This window comes from Petaurus breviceps, unplaced genomic scaffold (genome assembly GCF_028583685.1).
Source record: "Petaurus breviceps papuanus isolate PSGF00001 unplaced genomic scaffold, PetGlider_PUasm1.0 90696, whole genome shotgun sequence".
NCBI lineage: Eukaryota > Metazoa > Chordata > Mammalia > Diprotodontia > Petauridae > Petaurus > Petaurus breviceps.
The window spans coordinates 1,460,923-1,476,275 of NW_027187314.1; the positions used below are offsets into that span (position 1 = coordinate 1,460,923).

General features: G+C 37.9%; 1 long non-coding RNA gene across 1 annotated transcript; it reads left to right on the forward strand.

Annotated features, from left to right (window-relative positions):
- Positions 1-962: 962 nt before the first annotated feature.
- LOC138144269 (uncharacterized) lies at positions 963-14,535 on the forward strand. Its single transcript, XR_011163909.1, has 3 exons — positions 963-1,169; positions 10,613-10,849; positions 13,268-14,535. It is a non-coding gene; the product is annotated as an uncharacterized lncRNA (long non-coding RNA).
- Positions 14,536-15,353: the final 818 nt, after the last annotated feature.

Consider the following 15,353-nt stretch of genomic DNA (forward strand, 5'->3'; position numbering starts at 1 on the left):
ATTTCATAATGGGTCCTTTGGAATCTTGGTTGATCATTGGGTTTTTCAGAGTACTTAAGTTTTTCAAAGTTGTTTTTTTTTAACAAAGGGATTATTATGATATAATTTGTTCTTCTTCTTCTTCTTGTTCCACTCTGCAACATTTCATTCAAGTCTTCCCAGGTCTTTCTGCAAATAGCCCCTTTATCATTTCTTATAGCACAATAGTAATCCATTACATGAATGTGCAATAATTTTTTAGCCATTCCTTACTTGATGGACACCCCCTCAGTTTCTAGTTCTTGGCCACCACAAAGAGAGCTTTTATAAATATTTTTGGTTTACATATCAGTTCCTTTCCTCTTTCTCTGATCTCTTCAGGATGTAGGTTTCATATTGGTATCACTGGATTTCAACAGGTATACACAGTTTGGTAACTTTTGGGCACAGTTATAAAATTGCTTTGCAGAATAATCCACAGCCCCTCCAACATTTGTTATTTTCCTCTTTTGGCAGAGAGGGGAGGGGAGGGAAAGGAATAAGCATTTTTATAGCACTTGCACCTACTATACGCCAGACACTCTCAGCTGTTTACAAACATTCTCTCATTTGACTTCAAATAAGATATAGATGCTGTTATTATTCCTGTTTTACAGTTGAGGAAACTGAAGCAAACAGGTTAAATGACTTGCCCAGGATCACTGTACAGGACCAGCTCTGAGGAATCTAGTCCAGGTTGAAGAATTCAGTCCAGAGTTTGACTCTTGCCTGTTCTCACCTTCAAGGGCTCACATTCTCAGGATGTTGGCTCACCACTCCTCTGTTCAAGAGAGGTTCTCAGAACATCCTGCCTGGATAACCGAGATAAGGAGATAAGAGAACAAGACAGTCACACATGAGAACTTGGGCATAGGGAAGTGTTCCAAGAAAGTAGCTCTCAAAGGCTATGCTGACTATGCTGTTTTTTTTCTATATATACTTGGACCCTGAGCTGAATAAATTGGCTCAGTCTTCACTGACCCGCTTGGCCCACATCTCTTCATTTCATGCTCCTCTGTGAGGTGCCTCACTTGGTGCTGGCATCAAGTGGAGCCTGAACAGGGACCTGAAAAATGGTATGAGAGGAGTGGCTCTCTTGGAACTTCAGAGAAGAAAAAAAAACCTAGGAGGTTCAACACTGTGGAAACAAGGTAAGAGAGCCATGGTCACCCACCTATACACAATCTTTTAGCAGTCTTAGGGCTAAAAGGGACACCCAACTAAGTGGGTTATAGAAAGATATATTTTTTAGTTATTTTGTTTCACCAGGCTTACCTCAAGGAATTTCAAAACTTTCTCTCACCATGGGTCATATGAATAGTGTATGGTTCAAAGATCAGGAACAGTATCTTCAAGTGTTAAGAACAGTAGTGAAAGAAAGGGGGTTTGCTGTCACAAAGGAACAGCTGAAGGAGTTTTTAGTGTGTATGGAACATTATTTCCCCTGGGGTGGAACAATGGATTTGGGAATATGGGAGACAGTAGGGAAACAAATGAGTGAAATATTAAAAGAGGGACCCCAGCATTTCCCCATTTCTGCCTTTTTTCTATGGAAGATATCAAGTATATGTTTAACAATAGAAATGAAAATGCCAAGGATGGCTCAAACAATTAAGTGTGATGCAGCGGTCTCTATATAATCTGAAATTATAGAAACAGATAATTTCAAAGTAAGAAGAAAATTTCAAAGTAAGTGTTACCTGGCCTCTGTTACCATCTGGAGGACCAAGCAAGTGTCTGATTTCTGCAGGGAATCTCTGACAGTTTCTCTGTGAGTGCATTCTTCCTGTCATTTTCTGTATCTGTCTGTTTTATTTTTGTGTCTCTGTGTGAATGAGTGTGAGTGTGAGTAATCTGACACCCTATAAGGTTTAAAATGTAGCTGGACTGCTGGACTCCTCCTCTCCCTTCTTCTCCCTGCTGCTGAATGTGGGCAACTGGCTAGAGAGGAGAGAGAAAGAGAAAGAAAAAATATTTTCTTGTTTAGGTTATATGAGGGTAATGGCAAGTTGAAGAGTGTAGAAGAAGTATCAGGTCAGAATTAGAAAGAAATTAAGGCAAAGGAGTTTAAGCATGTAGCAAAGAGAGGAGCATGGGTAGGATGTTTAAGGAAGGTATATACTATTTGTACAAACAGTGTGAACAAAGGTTTTGAGAGTAAAAGGTTTGAAAATCTATTTCTCTCCATTCCAACTTTGGCCAAGTTTGAGTGTAGAGAAAGTGACAAAAAATAAAAAGGGAAATTTTTCCCCTCAGATCAAAGAGACAGGCTAATGAACATTTAACCATTTCCTGCCTCACCTAAAAGAGAAAAGTTTTGTGTATCGAAATGCAACTGAAAGTCAATTGAATTCTTTCTGGTTATTTTTGGAATTGTGAAAAGTGATAAGTGTCACTCCTAATGTGATGCCAAAGATAAGTCAGAATTTGGAAAATTGGGAAAATACAAAGATCTGAAAAAGAGACACCTCAGAAGTGAAGCTTTGGGCTCTCCAGTAAAGGGGAGAGGGGATATGGCACCATTGGATCTTTTTTAGAGTCCCCTCACACTGTGACTGGTGAGTTAAAAGATCTCACTCTCAAAGAAGTTTTTAGGGAATAAACATAGAAATGAAGTTTACTGAAGTAAAAGTTAAATCAGCTAAAAACATTTTACAAAAATTTATTAAAACAGGGGTGGCCAGGTAGCACAGTGAGTAAGAGCACTGACTCCAGTGTCAGGAGGACCTGGGGATCGATTCCAGGCTCAGACACTTAGCACCCACCCAGAAACACCTGGCCGTGTAACCTTGAGCAAGTTACTTAACCCCAATTGCTTAGGGGCAGCCAGGTGGCTCAGCAAGTAAGAGCACCTGCTCCAGTGTCAGGATGACCTGGGGATCAAATCTGGGCTCAGATACTTAGCACCACACCCAGAAATAACTGGCTGTGTAACCTTGAGCAAGTTACTTAACATCGATTGCTTTAAAAAAAAATTAAAGCCTCTCATCCCAGATCAGATTAAAAAAGAGAATGCTGAAGAATAATAGGGAATTTGAGTTACCCTCCCCAATATAGAAAAAGGGAGGAAAGCATACTAATTATATCAAGGACCCCACTGGCAACAGCCCTGGAGTACCCTGAAGCTCACACCTTTAAGCAAGCAGATGAATTTCTCTTTTCAAACTTCAGAATCCACAATCAGGCTCTGCAGATGTGGAGAGAAGAGAAAAATCTCTGCACTTGATAGGCCCAATTTTCTATCAATAATTTTTGCAAGTGATGATTTGGAAATACATTTAATGTAATAATGTCATTGTGTTATTATGGTCTTCCTAAACTCTAGTAAAATTCTATTATACAGTAAAAATTGAGTGATCATTGTTAGCCAGAAATAGTGTTAGATAAAACAAATTTTTAATTTAAATTTTGTTGAAACTAAAAGATAGAGGAAAAAATTTGTGTAAAAACAGTTGTCACTTTATCAGTTCTGCTAAACCCTGTCTTATAATGTTTATATCTGCCTTATAGAAAACCAGTTATTTACACTTTTATCTGTAGATGAAGAAGAGGTTACAGCTAAAACAATCTGGCTATCAGTTATGGAACTTGTAAAATTAACTAAGTTGTTTTACTGTTTTAATGCTAAAACCTAAAATTGTTAATTGATTATTGTATGTGGAAAGGAAGACTCTGGGTGAAAACTTTATTTGGATTAATTCTGCCCATTCAAAACATTCCTCCTGCATGTATGAGATTTGGCAAAGCAGGGGTATCATCATCAACTCCTCCCTAAAGTCCATGTCAATTCTCCTTATTTTGTAAAACTGGAAAACCATCTCTATAGGCAAGGTCATCGGCTTGGGAAAGGAACTTGTTTTAGTTATGTAGTTCCTAAATAATGAATCTAACTTGCTAAGAAGTTGCAACATATTAAAAAAAGATTTCTAACAATTGGCTCTTATACCAGGACAAGTTTAATTTTGAGAAAGAAAAATGTTAAATGGAAGCCCTTATGTATGATAGACCTAGTAAATCTTTATTGTTTATTACAGCTCCATGTGAATAAAATTAGTTGTAATTGGTGAAAATTGCTGTTTAAGATAAAAAGCACTTTAGACTATATTTAATTCACATATTCCTACTTTTCCCTTCCTATAGCAAATTTTTATGATCAGAGTAAGTAGTCAGTAAAAGATATGAACTCTTTTGTGTTAGCTTACTGAGAAATCTAATATTCTTTTTCTCCAAGAATTAGAACATGTACAGAAAGTTATACAAGCTACTTAAGGCTCACCTTACGATATTCCCTTTGTTTGAAAAGGATTCTAAAACTAATGCCTTTTAAAAGTACTGTGATCATCTTCTTTCTTGTCATCATTATTAAGATTCAATTATTATACCTTTTTTGGCTAAAACACTTGTGATATCTAAGAATTCTGTAATTAACTAGGAATTTAGTTCGTTAATAATACTTTGGGAATTTATGCTACTTAAGGACACTTTATACCAACTTAGTTTTAATGAGTCTCTATTTTAAAATTTTATTTTTGCTTTAAGGTAAAAACCAGATATTATGTTATAAGTTTTCAACTAATTTCTTTTCATAACAGTTTGGTGATCATTTCTAAGTCTTAAAACTGGAAATATAGCCTACTACATTGATTCTAATAATTACAAAGTTATTAACACTTTACTTCTGCTCAAAATGCAAAGCTTTCAGCTATCATATTATTGTTAAATTATTTTTCTTCTTCTCCCTTTAATATTGTGTCAGACAGCAAACATTCAGTGCACATATGCCAACATATTGATACTGCTGAACTTCAACACAACAAAATACAGATGTTTTTAACCTTTTGCAGAAATTACCAACCTTCATAAGACAGAGGCCACAACCTATATTAGAGCTCATTCTTTACTTCCTGGACCTCTTTCCCAAAATAAGGTGACTATTGATCAAAAAGTTCAAGTTTTTTCAACTCTTTTTTCCTCAAATATTCATAGAGGTACATTATCTCACTCTTATTTTCATCAAAATGCACATACTCTATATTAACAATTCCATGTTACTAGGGAACAAGCTAGACAGATCATTAAAAACTTCTCTCTATGTATTATCTATACTCCTCCTCCAGTAATCACCATTAGCCCACGGGGAATTAAATCTAACCATATTTGGCAGATGGATGTAACTCATTAACCTTCCTTTGGTATGTTATCATATATACATGTCACAATGCATACTTTTTCTTTGCTTCCCTTCAGACGGGGGGGCAGTAAAAAAATATAATTAACCATATGTTACAGTCTTTTTCTTCAATGGATGTTCCCAAAATATTGAAAACCAATAATGCTTCTGCCTACATTAGCTAATCATTTCAATCTTTCTGTGATCATTTTCAAATAAAATTAATTACAGGCATAACCCTTATAATCCCACTGGTCAAGCTATACTTGGGAGAATAAATAAAGATATAAAAACCTATTTACCTATTTACAAAAATAAAAAGACTAATATGCCACAAAGGCAACTAGCTACTGCCTTATACACCATACATTTTTTAAACATTACCAAAAAGGAGTTTACACCAGCAGAAAAACAATTTGAAAAGGTGCGTATTCCACAAATGAAGCTAATGTGGAGAGATCCCCAAACAAAGATATAGGAAGGGCGTAAGCCTTTACTAATGTAGGATCGAGGCTGTGCTTATATTTTTCCAGAAGCTGCTGAATGACCAGTGAGGGTGCCAGAATGGAATGTCCAAGCATATTCCACAACTCACTGCCCAGATAAAGAAACTGAGAATTCAGAGACAGAGGATCAGGAGGTCCCTTGCACAAAGACAACCCAAGAAGAAGTGGCTTAGAGTCTCACCTTTTCACAAGATGATACTACCCTCCAGTGGAACATTACTTGTTTAACTTATACCCTTACACAATGTATTAATGGTTATGATGTTATTGTACTGCTTGTAGAACCACCCTCTTTTGGTTTCAGATTTTGGTGGTTCAAATAATATCTGATTTCCTAGCTAGAAAAATGAAGTGATTTCTGGACTTTTAATCACAGGACTAATTGCCATAGCTTCCCTCTTAATATCAGCAACTGTGTCTTCTATTTCTTTACTAAGTGAAATACAAACTGGTCAATTTGTGAATGAATTGGCAAAGAATGTTAGCTTAGCTTTAAAAAGCCCTAGAATCTATAGATAAGACATAATTTATAAAATCAATTTGTTAGAACAGTCAGTCAGCCAGTCATGTATCTATGGACTAGTTGGAAACACTTAAGACCAGACTCCTTTTCCAATGTAATTATGGATACACCTATGTATGTATGACTCCTATGTATGGAATATTACTTGCATTAATTTTACTCTTACTCAATATATATCTAGTAGAGATTCAGTAATTGTTGGACAACCTTCATTTGCTTTTTCTGACTAATTTGGCTCATGCTTGGTATTGAATGTCAGGGGGATATGCCTTACATATAGTTTCTGCTTTCTTACAAAGTGGGGGGGAGGTGGTTGTCATTGTCAGACTACTGCCTTAAAATGAATTTAGTTCACTTCTTTCTAGATTTTCAGTGCAGTTACAACTCAACCACAAAGGAATTTTTGTATATGAGTTTAATTTTTCTAGACTTAGCAGCAATAATAAGAAAGCATTCTTTCCACATTTTAACAGGATAGGAAGGGGTAGTACCCCAAAAGACTAGAATAAGTAGGTTATTTCTATGAGAAAAACTGCAGTGTGATGAAATTGACCTACACAGTTGAGGGAGAAAAGTTATTTGATATTAAAGAAAAAAGTGACACATGAACAGAAAAAAAAAATGGAATAGGATCAGCTGTATAAAGAGAAAAGAAATATTTTTCCTTTGTCATTTATACTTGCCTTGCATGCATAAATTTTCCTGCTAAACTATACAAAGTGACCATCTTACATGAGAATATTCCTTGAAAGACCAAATGTAATAATATTGCCTTGGGCTTTCTACTGTTTATTGCATTTTAAGTATGGCACTGCTCTAATATTATTGATAATTTCAACCACTGTGTCTGCAATTTCTCTACTAAGAAAAATCCCCAAACTTCACAATATGTTAATGAATTATAAACAGTGTTTCACAGCCTTTACGACAGAGCAGAATATAGATAAGGATCTTTTGTATAAGATCAATGTATTAGAACAATTAGTATTATATTTAGGTAATGAGCTAAAATAGATAGAGACTTTCAAGCAAAAATTAGATCCTTTAAAAGAAATAGTAGAGGGGCGGCCAGGTAGCACAGAGAGTAAGAGCACTGGCTCCAGTGTCAGGATGACCTGGGGATCAAATCCGGGCTCCGACACTCAGCACCCACCCAGAAACACCTGGCCGTGTAACCTTGAGCAAGTTACTTAACCCCGACTGCTCATTAAAAAAAAAAAAAAAGAAATAGTAGAATTTGTGGGAGACAAGCTTGCGGAAATGGTTTTTTTTTTTTATGCTACAATGAAATGTGATTATTGTTTCTCCACAGTGTGTTATGTTATCTTTCTTGTCCAATATTACTCATACTATTGCTGAGAGTCACTTTCCTGGGGCTGACCCTACAAACCTAGCTCAAGAAATTTTGGAAAAATTGGACGCGACCAACATATTTAAGAACATACCTGCCTTGTGGCTTCACGTACTCTCTTCGGTAGCAATGTTTATTATAATTTGTTTCATTATTCCTTGTGCTATAAAATTTGCTAGATCATGGGCCAAGTTGATAGGGACAGATGTCCACCACTTTAAGCTACTTGCAAAACAAAAAGGGGAAGATGTAGAGGGCCAGCTCTGAGGACTCCAGTCTGGGTTGAAGAATTCAGTCCAGAGTTTTTGACTCTTGCCTGTTCTCACCTTCAAGGGCTCACACTCTCAGGATGTTGGATTACCACTCCTCTGTGCAAGGAATATGCTGTTGCTGGAACTGTGAATTTGTTCAACCATTCTGGAGAACATTTCGGAGCTATACCCAAAAGATAACTAAACCACACATACTTGTGATCCAATGGTACTATCATTAGGAAGGGAAAGAACTCTCATGCACAAGAATATTTATTTGTTGTTGTTGTTTAGTCGTGTCTGACTCTCTGTGACCCCATTTGGGGTCTTCTTGGCAAAGATACTGGAGTGTCTTGCCATTTCCTTCTCCAGCTCATTTCACACATAAGGAAACTGAGGAAAAAAAGGTTTAAATGACTTATCCAGGTTTTTTACAGGTAGTTAAGTGTCTGAGGCTTATTGGAAATAAGTCTTACAGGAAAATGAGTCTTCTTGATGCCCAGCCCAGCATTCATCCAATGCAACACCTAGCTGCTCCTGTTGGAAACAAAATAGCTGCCCATCAATTGGGGAGTGGCTAAACCAGTTGTGATATCTGAACTGAAAAGATTTTTGTTATGCCATAAGAAGTTAAGAATATGATAGATTTGGACAAATATGATGTAGCTTTGCCTCTTAGCAGGTGGTTTACATACACTGTTTTCCTTAAGCTAGCTCATAGTTGGAACTGGTTGTTAAATTTTCTTTTTTTTAAGCAATTGGGGTTAAGTAACTTGCTCAAGGTTACATGGCCAGGTGTTTCTGGGTGGGTGCTAAGTGTCTGAGCCCAGATTCGATCTCAGGTCATCCCGATTCTGGGGCCGGTGCTCTTACTCACTGTGCTACCTGGCTGCCCCTGGTTGTTAAATTTACAATATGAAAATTTACACCCTGGAAATGCTACAAGTCAGGGTTTGATTTACTGTTTTGAAGGTTGTCGCAACTTTAGAAAGCAATGGAAAGGGGCGTCCAGGTAGCACAGCCAGTAAGAGCACCGGCTCCAGTGTCAGGAAGACCTGGGGATCGAATCCGGGCTCCAACACTTAGCACCCACCCAGAAACACCTGGCCGTGTAACCTTGAGCAAGTTACTTAACCCCAATTGTTTAGGGGAGGCCAGGTGGCTCAGCGAGTAAGAGCACTGGCTCCAGTGTCAGGAAGACCTGGGGATCAAATCCAGGCTCAGATACTTAGCACCACACCCAGAAATAACTGGCCATGTAACCTTGAGTAAGTTACTTAACCCTGGTTGCTTCAAAAAAAAAAAAAGAAAGCAATGGAAAAAATGTCAATAATTCAAATTAAACTTTTAAATGTGCAAGAATACTTGTTCTCTGCCCCCTCCCAAGAGTCAGATGTTAAACATTTGCCAGCACACCACTTTTTACACACAGTGACTTAAATTTAAAAAAGGATTGGGGATAGGGAGGAGCAAGGTAGTCAGAAGCCTTTTTCTAAGTTTCCATTCACTGCTGCATTTTCCTTGAGTTCTTGGTTCGTGATTGCAGAAGAAGAGTTATATTTAGGTATTCTTTTCATTCTCAGGCTGTATAATTTTATTGTTTATTTATGTTAAAGTAGTTTTTGATTGGATTTTGTGTTTCACAAGTGCCTGTTACATTTAGCATTAAAGAAAAAAAAATTTAAGCCTGCTGGACTAAGCCAAATTTAGATTGAGTTCACAATATATGATGTTTTGGGGTTTTTTTTGGGCAGCTACATAGAACATAATTAAAGAAAGGGGAGACTGGAACAGAGAAATCAGCTAGAAGGCTATTACAGTAGATGAAACTAGAGGTGATGGCCTGAGGATGGTGGGGTATGTGTGGACAGAAGAGAATCTGTATGAGATGTTTGGTTCAGATTTTACCCTTTTATTTCCTGAAATTTAAACTTGTGCATGACCAAAAAAGTTCAGTTCACATAGAAAAGCTGCATTTGTCAAGCATTTATCTTGGGTAATTTTTAAGCCATAAGAAATTCCTTTGTTGGCAATTCCATTAACCATTAGACAAGAAATTTGAGAAACAAACCCAGTGTCTGTTTAATTCATCTCCACAAAAGACTCCACTTAGGAATATGTGTTTCTGTCCTAGAAATGATTAGTGGATGGTTCTTGTATTACAAGAAGATTGAGAACTAACATTTGAATGAAAGGATATATAATGAGAGAGTGTGAGGCAGAAGAAAATTGCTAGCAAATAAAATAGGATTTCAAACAAGAGGAAAGCTGGCCTAGCTATTTATGTACACTACCAATTTTCATTATTTCACTTTGGGTTACTTTTCAGTTCTGGCAGGTCTTTCTTACCCTGATCATTAAATATTTCACTGTCAAGGGTTTGTTGGAGTTGCAGCTCTAAAAATAAAAAGGAAAATTCTCTCTTTTGAGCTGTATTAAAGAGGCAGCGGCACCTCTGAGGTGGGGGGAAAGTTTAAGGGTGTCTATAACACCCACCGCCTGATAGAGAAGTGATAGCATTAAGATTCCAAATGAGACTTATACTCTTGGATATGGACAATGTGGGAACTGGTTTTGCCTGACTATAAATGATTCCTGTATCCCATAGGCCATTGGCATAAGATTCTTCCCTAATTAGTGGAGCTGCAGGCTTTATCCTATGTGAGGTATGGGCTGGGCTGGGTTGGTGAGAGACAAGAGAGCTCCAACCTTTGCCAGTTCCTTTCAGGATTTTCTAAGAGAGAGTCTCCCTTTGGGACTCTTCAGACCAGTCAAGCTTCATATCTTTGTCAGGTGTTCCTGGTTTTCAATTTTGGGAGAGCAAATGGGAGAGGCCAACCCCCCTTCAGCTGCTGAAAGAAAAAGAATCTGGGAAGACATGAAAGAAACAGGCAGTCTTCATCATGTCCCTGTTCCCAGCTTGCTCTACTAAGAGACTGCAGAAATTTTCCTCTTTGATGAGATCTCTTTCTTGGTTGAACTGAGTTACCTCAGTCCCAATAGGAGAGCTCCTTCACTCTGAATTGCCTGGTAAATGACATTCTCCTATGTAAACCTTCAATGATTTCTGTTTTGCTATGATTTGGATAAATAGGTTTTTTTGCTATTTGCTATGTTCATTCATTGAGGAACAGGTATTAGGTGGGGAAGGGGTCAAGTCTTGGCTATAGAGCGTGGGGTCTCCCGTACCCCTGAAATGACAAAGTAATCAGAATTTAGATGGAACCTGATCATATCCCCTAGACTAGCAATCTTTAAGGAAGAAAATAGCGATACTTCTAGCCTGGTACTCCCTCTCTCTGAGGAGAGCAGAATGGCCTGGGGGCCCAACCTCTTGCTTCCCCTCTTGGCAGGTCAATGAAAGTTTCCCTTGGAGAAGAGTAGGGGGAGAAAGACCTAGAGATGTCTGTTCTGACTCACTTGGGTTATACAACAATAAATTTATTGAAAAATTAAATAACATTAAAAAAAATTTAAAGGCAAAGGAGAAGAAATGAAATATCTCACTCTTTACTGTTTTCTTCTCATTCCTGAAAACTGGGCAAGGCAGGATAATGGATTATTACAGAGCAGAGCCATAACTATAGCTGGGCAATTAGGTTTCCTCAGATAATCAACATGGGTAGGAGGTTTCCACAGTAGTCTTTGTGCTTTGTGGTCCTCCTAGGTACCCCTAAAACATGGCTTTAACCTCCCTTGCCATGACCTGAGTCATTTTCCCTCTTCTTCCTGGTAGCCCTTTCACCAGTATCCCTCTTTTGAGGTCTAACTTGCCCCATGACCAAGCAGTCCAACTTTCTTCAAATGTCTGGAGGCTTTTACCATGTGAGATGCCCAGAATCAGTGGTGATGGTGTCCTACACTGGCCTTAGGATATCTGAGAATTTCTGGGTCTCCCCACTTTTTCTTCTCCTTCTCCATTCAATTAGAATTGCCACACTTTCCAGGATTCCTACTTATAGCTCTGTAACCACAAAGATGTCATTGTTATGAGCCTTTGAATATATAATAACAGCGACATTCCACATTTATGCGTCATTTTACAGTTTTTCAAAATATTCTCTACATACTAGCTAGTTCATTTAAGCTTAACAACTCTGCCAGTAGTACAAGATTTGTTGCCCCCAGAAAGGACATCTATTTAATGGAATTCAAAGCAGCAGAATAATGGGTAGCCAAGACAGGGTTTATAATTCATTAGCCATTCCTTACCTTGTGGAGAAAAGGAACTTTAACCCCTTGCCTTCCATTATTAGTCCTGTGTGGCAAAGTAAAAATGAAATGTTTTCAGCATTAACCTCCCGGAATAATATAATAGGAGTTATAGGTTAATGTATTGTGCTTTAAGTATTTGTCAATGCATGTTTATGGGGCCTTTGTGTTTCAAGCATTTATTTTATGGTGAAGGAAATAAATAGCTCTCCCATATCTGATCTGCTTTGGACATTGAATGCCTTTTAACTCTTAAGAAACCTGAAACTGAAGAAACCTGTTTAACTCTTCTGAGGAGATCCTATACATGAGTCAGACCTACGTTTTATATAATTGAGTGTCCCCAGAGAATTACTCAGCGGTAGGGGTATAACAAGCCAGAGACAATAAGAAAAAAAAAAACTGACCCTTTTCTTTAGAGTTCAAGTTCCCTCAAAACTAAGCCCAACCCAGGTGAGCTCCAAGCTAGGGTCCCTTAGTGGAAGAGTATGCCCCATCACCCCTGGACCAATGGATTTGTTATATAGATATGGACACTGGTTCACCTATATTTCAACTGAGTGAAAATGAAGAAAGCATCAACAGTATCAATGACCCCCCACTTATTTATTTCACAAAATTCAAATAAGAAAAAGTGAGGATCCCTGAATGTTAGAATAATGTGAAGGATGATACTGTTAAAGTCATGATATTGACTCCTTTTTTTTGGAAACAGGAGTCATCTAGAGGTCTTCTTGTGAGTCAAATTCTTATATCAGTGTTCATCTATCTTAAAGACTAATTTTTATATCACTGACTGTCTAAGTCTTACTTTCAACCTAATTTAGTCATTAAGTAAGATCCTGATGCTGTATAAACTGTGTTGAGTTCTAATGGTTCTAATGTGTCAATAAGGCCTCAGTACTTCCAGGGAGTTGAGGCTGTTTATGGGGAAATAAATTCCAAGCTCTTCCAAAGAGACACCTTTGGAAGAAAACTGTTTGAACCCGTGTATAAATTTCCTTCTGTGATATCTTGCACAAATGATGCAGTCTCAAGATGTTCATCCATTTTGATGAAAATGTGCTGTAGATGCAAGTGACATACTTTCTGGCAAATCCTTTGGCTTTTCAATAGCTCATTTAGAAGAAAAATAAATCATCCAAAAAAAGGTTTCAAAAGCAAATGATTAGAACTGTGGTTATCATCTGCAAAAATAATTCTTTTTAAAAAAAATTTTTCTTCTTTAATTGACAGGTTCAATTTATCATCGTCAGCAGCAGTAGCAGCAGCAATGGCAAGAGTACTACCCACAAACGTCTACTGAGCACTGCCTACCATGTTCTATTGCTCCTGCTAATAATCCCCATTTGTATAGTGCTTTAGGATTTACAAATCACTTTCCTTACAATTGCCCAAAGGGGTAGGTCGAGAGGACATCAAATTTGATATTTGTAGAGTTCTCAGCATATGCTGTTATGTGCATGGAATATAGTAGGTGCTTAATAAATACTTGTTCCCTTCCCTTCCCCTCTAGATGAGGAGACTTTTTAATCTTTATACACGGAGCTTCCCTCCACTAATATATATATGTATGTATGTATGTATGTGTGTGTATGTATGTATGTATGTATATAAAACTCCTTGAGGGCAGGGATTGTTTCATTTTTCTTTTAATTACCCCATATCCCGTAATGGTACCAGGTACATAAGAGGCATTTCATTCAGCTCGGTGACTAAATCACCAATGCGATACCCACAGTGGTTGCTATGATTTCTTTAAGTGTATTTCCAGGTTGGAATCACAAGATACAACAGACTCTCTTCTTTGAAGACAAAACCAAGATATTTATTCATATACTAGAAAAACAAATCCACCATAGTAATAAAGAAGTTGGTGCGCATTACCAATGCAGGAAGCACCACCATCCCCAGTCCTTCCTTCCATCAGGCCTCCCCATAAATAAGCTCCCTTAGGCAAAATGTCCCTCTCTCACCCACTCTAGCTGCTCTTTCTTTCTCTGCCTCCTCTCTCTCTCTCATCTCTACCTCACTCTCCCACTTCCTGCTCCATCCATTCAGCAAGCTACTCCCACCACAGGCTCCATGTGACTCAGGCTTCCATGTGACTCAGACTCAAAGTAGACCACATAGGTCTATTAATGGGCAAGAAAGAGCTTCCCATTCCATTAACAACAATACAGTGACATGGTAAATAGAACAATGACCCACAGAAAGGAGGCCATGAGTTCAAAGCTTAGCATATACGCTTACTAGCTGTGTGACCACATGAACGACCCTCATTCTTTCTAAGCTTTAGTTCCCTCATCTATAAAAAGAGAGGACTGGACTCAGGACTCAGGACCCTTTGAGCCCTAAATCTATGATCCCGTGATCTATTTGATAAGTGCCTGTGAACCTGAATTCTCCACAGTTAATAAGTGCCAGAGCCCAGATTTCCTCCTTCTCAGAGCTATATTCTTTCCCCCAAGCTCTAGGGCTCTATATTATACTTAAGTAAATAAAAACATATTATTAAACACTATATAGTTTTGATTCATTATAATTCCCTTCAGTCTGAATTTTAAAATATATTTATTCTTTCTTGGATTCCTAAGGATTTATATTTGTATTAACCCCTTTATTTACTGAGAAATGCACCAAAATAAACTTTACAAGAGAGAAAGAAGTCTCAGAAAAATCATTTTAATAATTGATTTGACTTCTCTGAAAGGTCATTCACTAATTAGGGAGAGTGACTGGTCTTATGATTTCATTGGGAGAGGGAACCCCTAAGTGGGAAAACTTTTTTTATTAGTATAACCTTTTCCACAGCTCAGGAGTCTTAAAGACCCTACAGGTTCCTCACCCCTGCAGAGACCCCATCCAGACCCCACTGCCCAGTAGGTGTCAGAAGTGAGACAACCTCAGATTTTCATGGCTTTGAAGTGAGGCTTCACACTACCTCTCGCTAATCAATAAATTAACCAGTCAGACAAAAATTTCAAGTTTCAAGGAAAAGGAAACAAAAGTCAGAATGTTGCCATTGGACAATGTTTCCCAACCTTAGCTAAAGACTCAAATTAAGATCACTGTCAGAGTTGGTGCAAGTTCATTTGAGGAGGGAGAGGTTGTGGTGACCAGTTGGACAGCAGATGTAGTTACATTAGAAGATTATCCTCCAGATAATTTTTTTTTCCTTCCACAGAGGTTGGGGGAAGGCAGGCCCTGAGTGAGGGTTGACCCAGTGGCAGGACATTGATGTTGGGTCTATAGAGATTGTGCTTCCCCTTGAAGTGAGAAACAGCTATGATAGTTCCAAAGGGCAATGAAACATGTCACC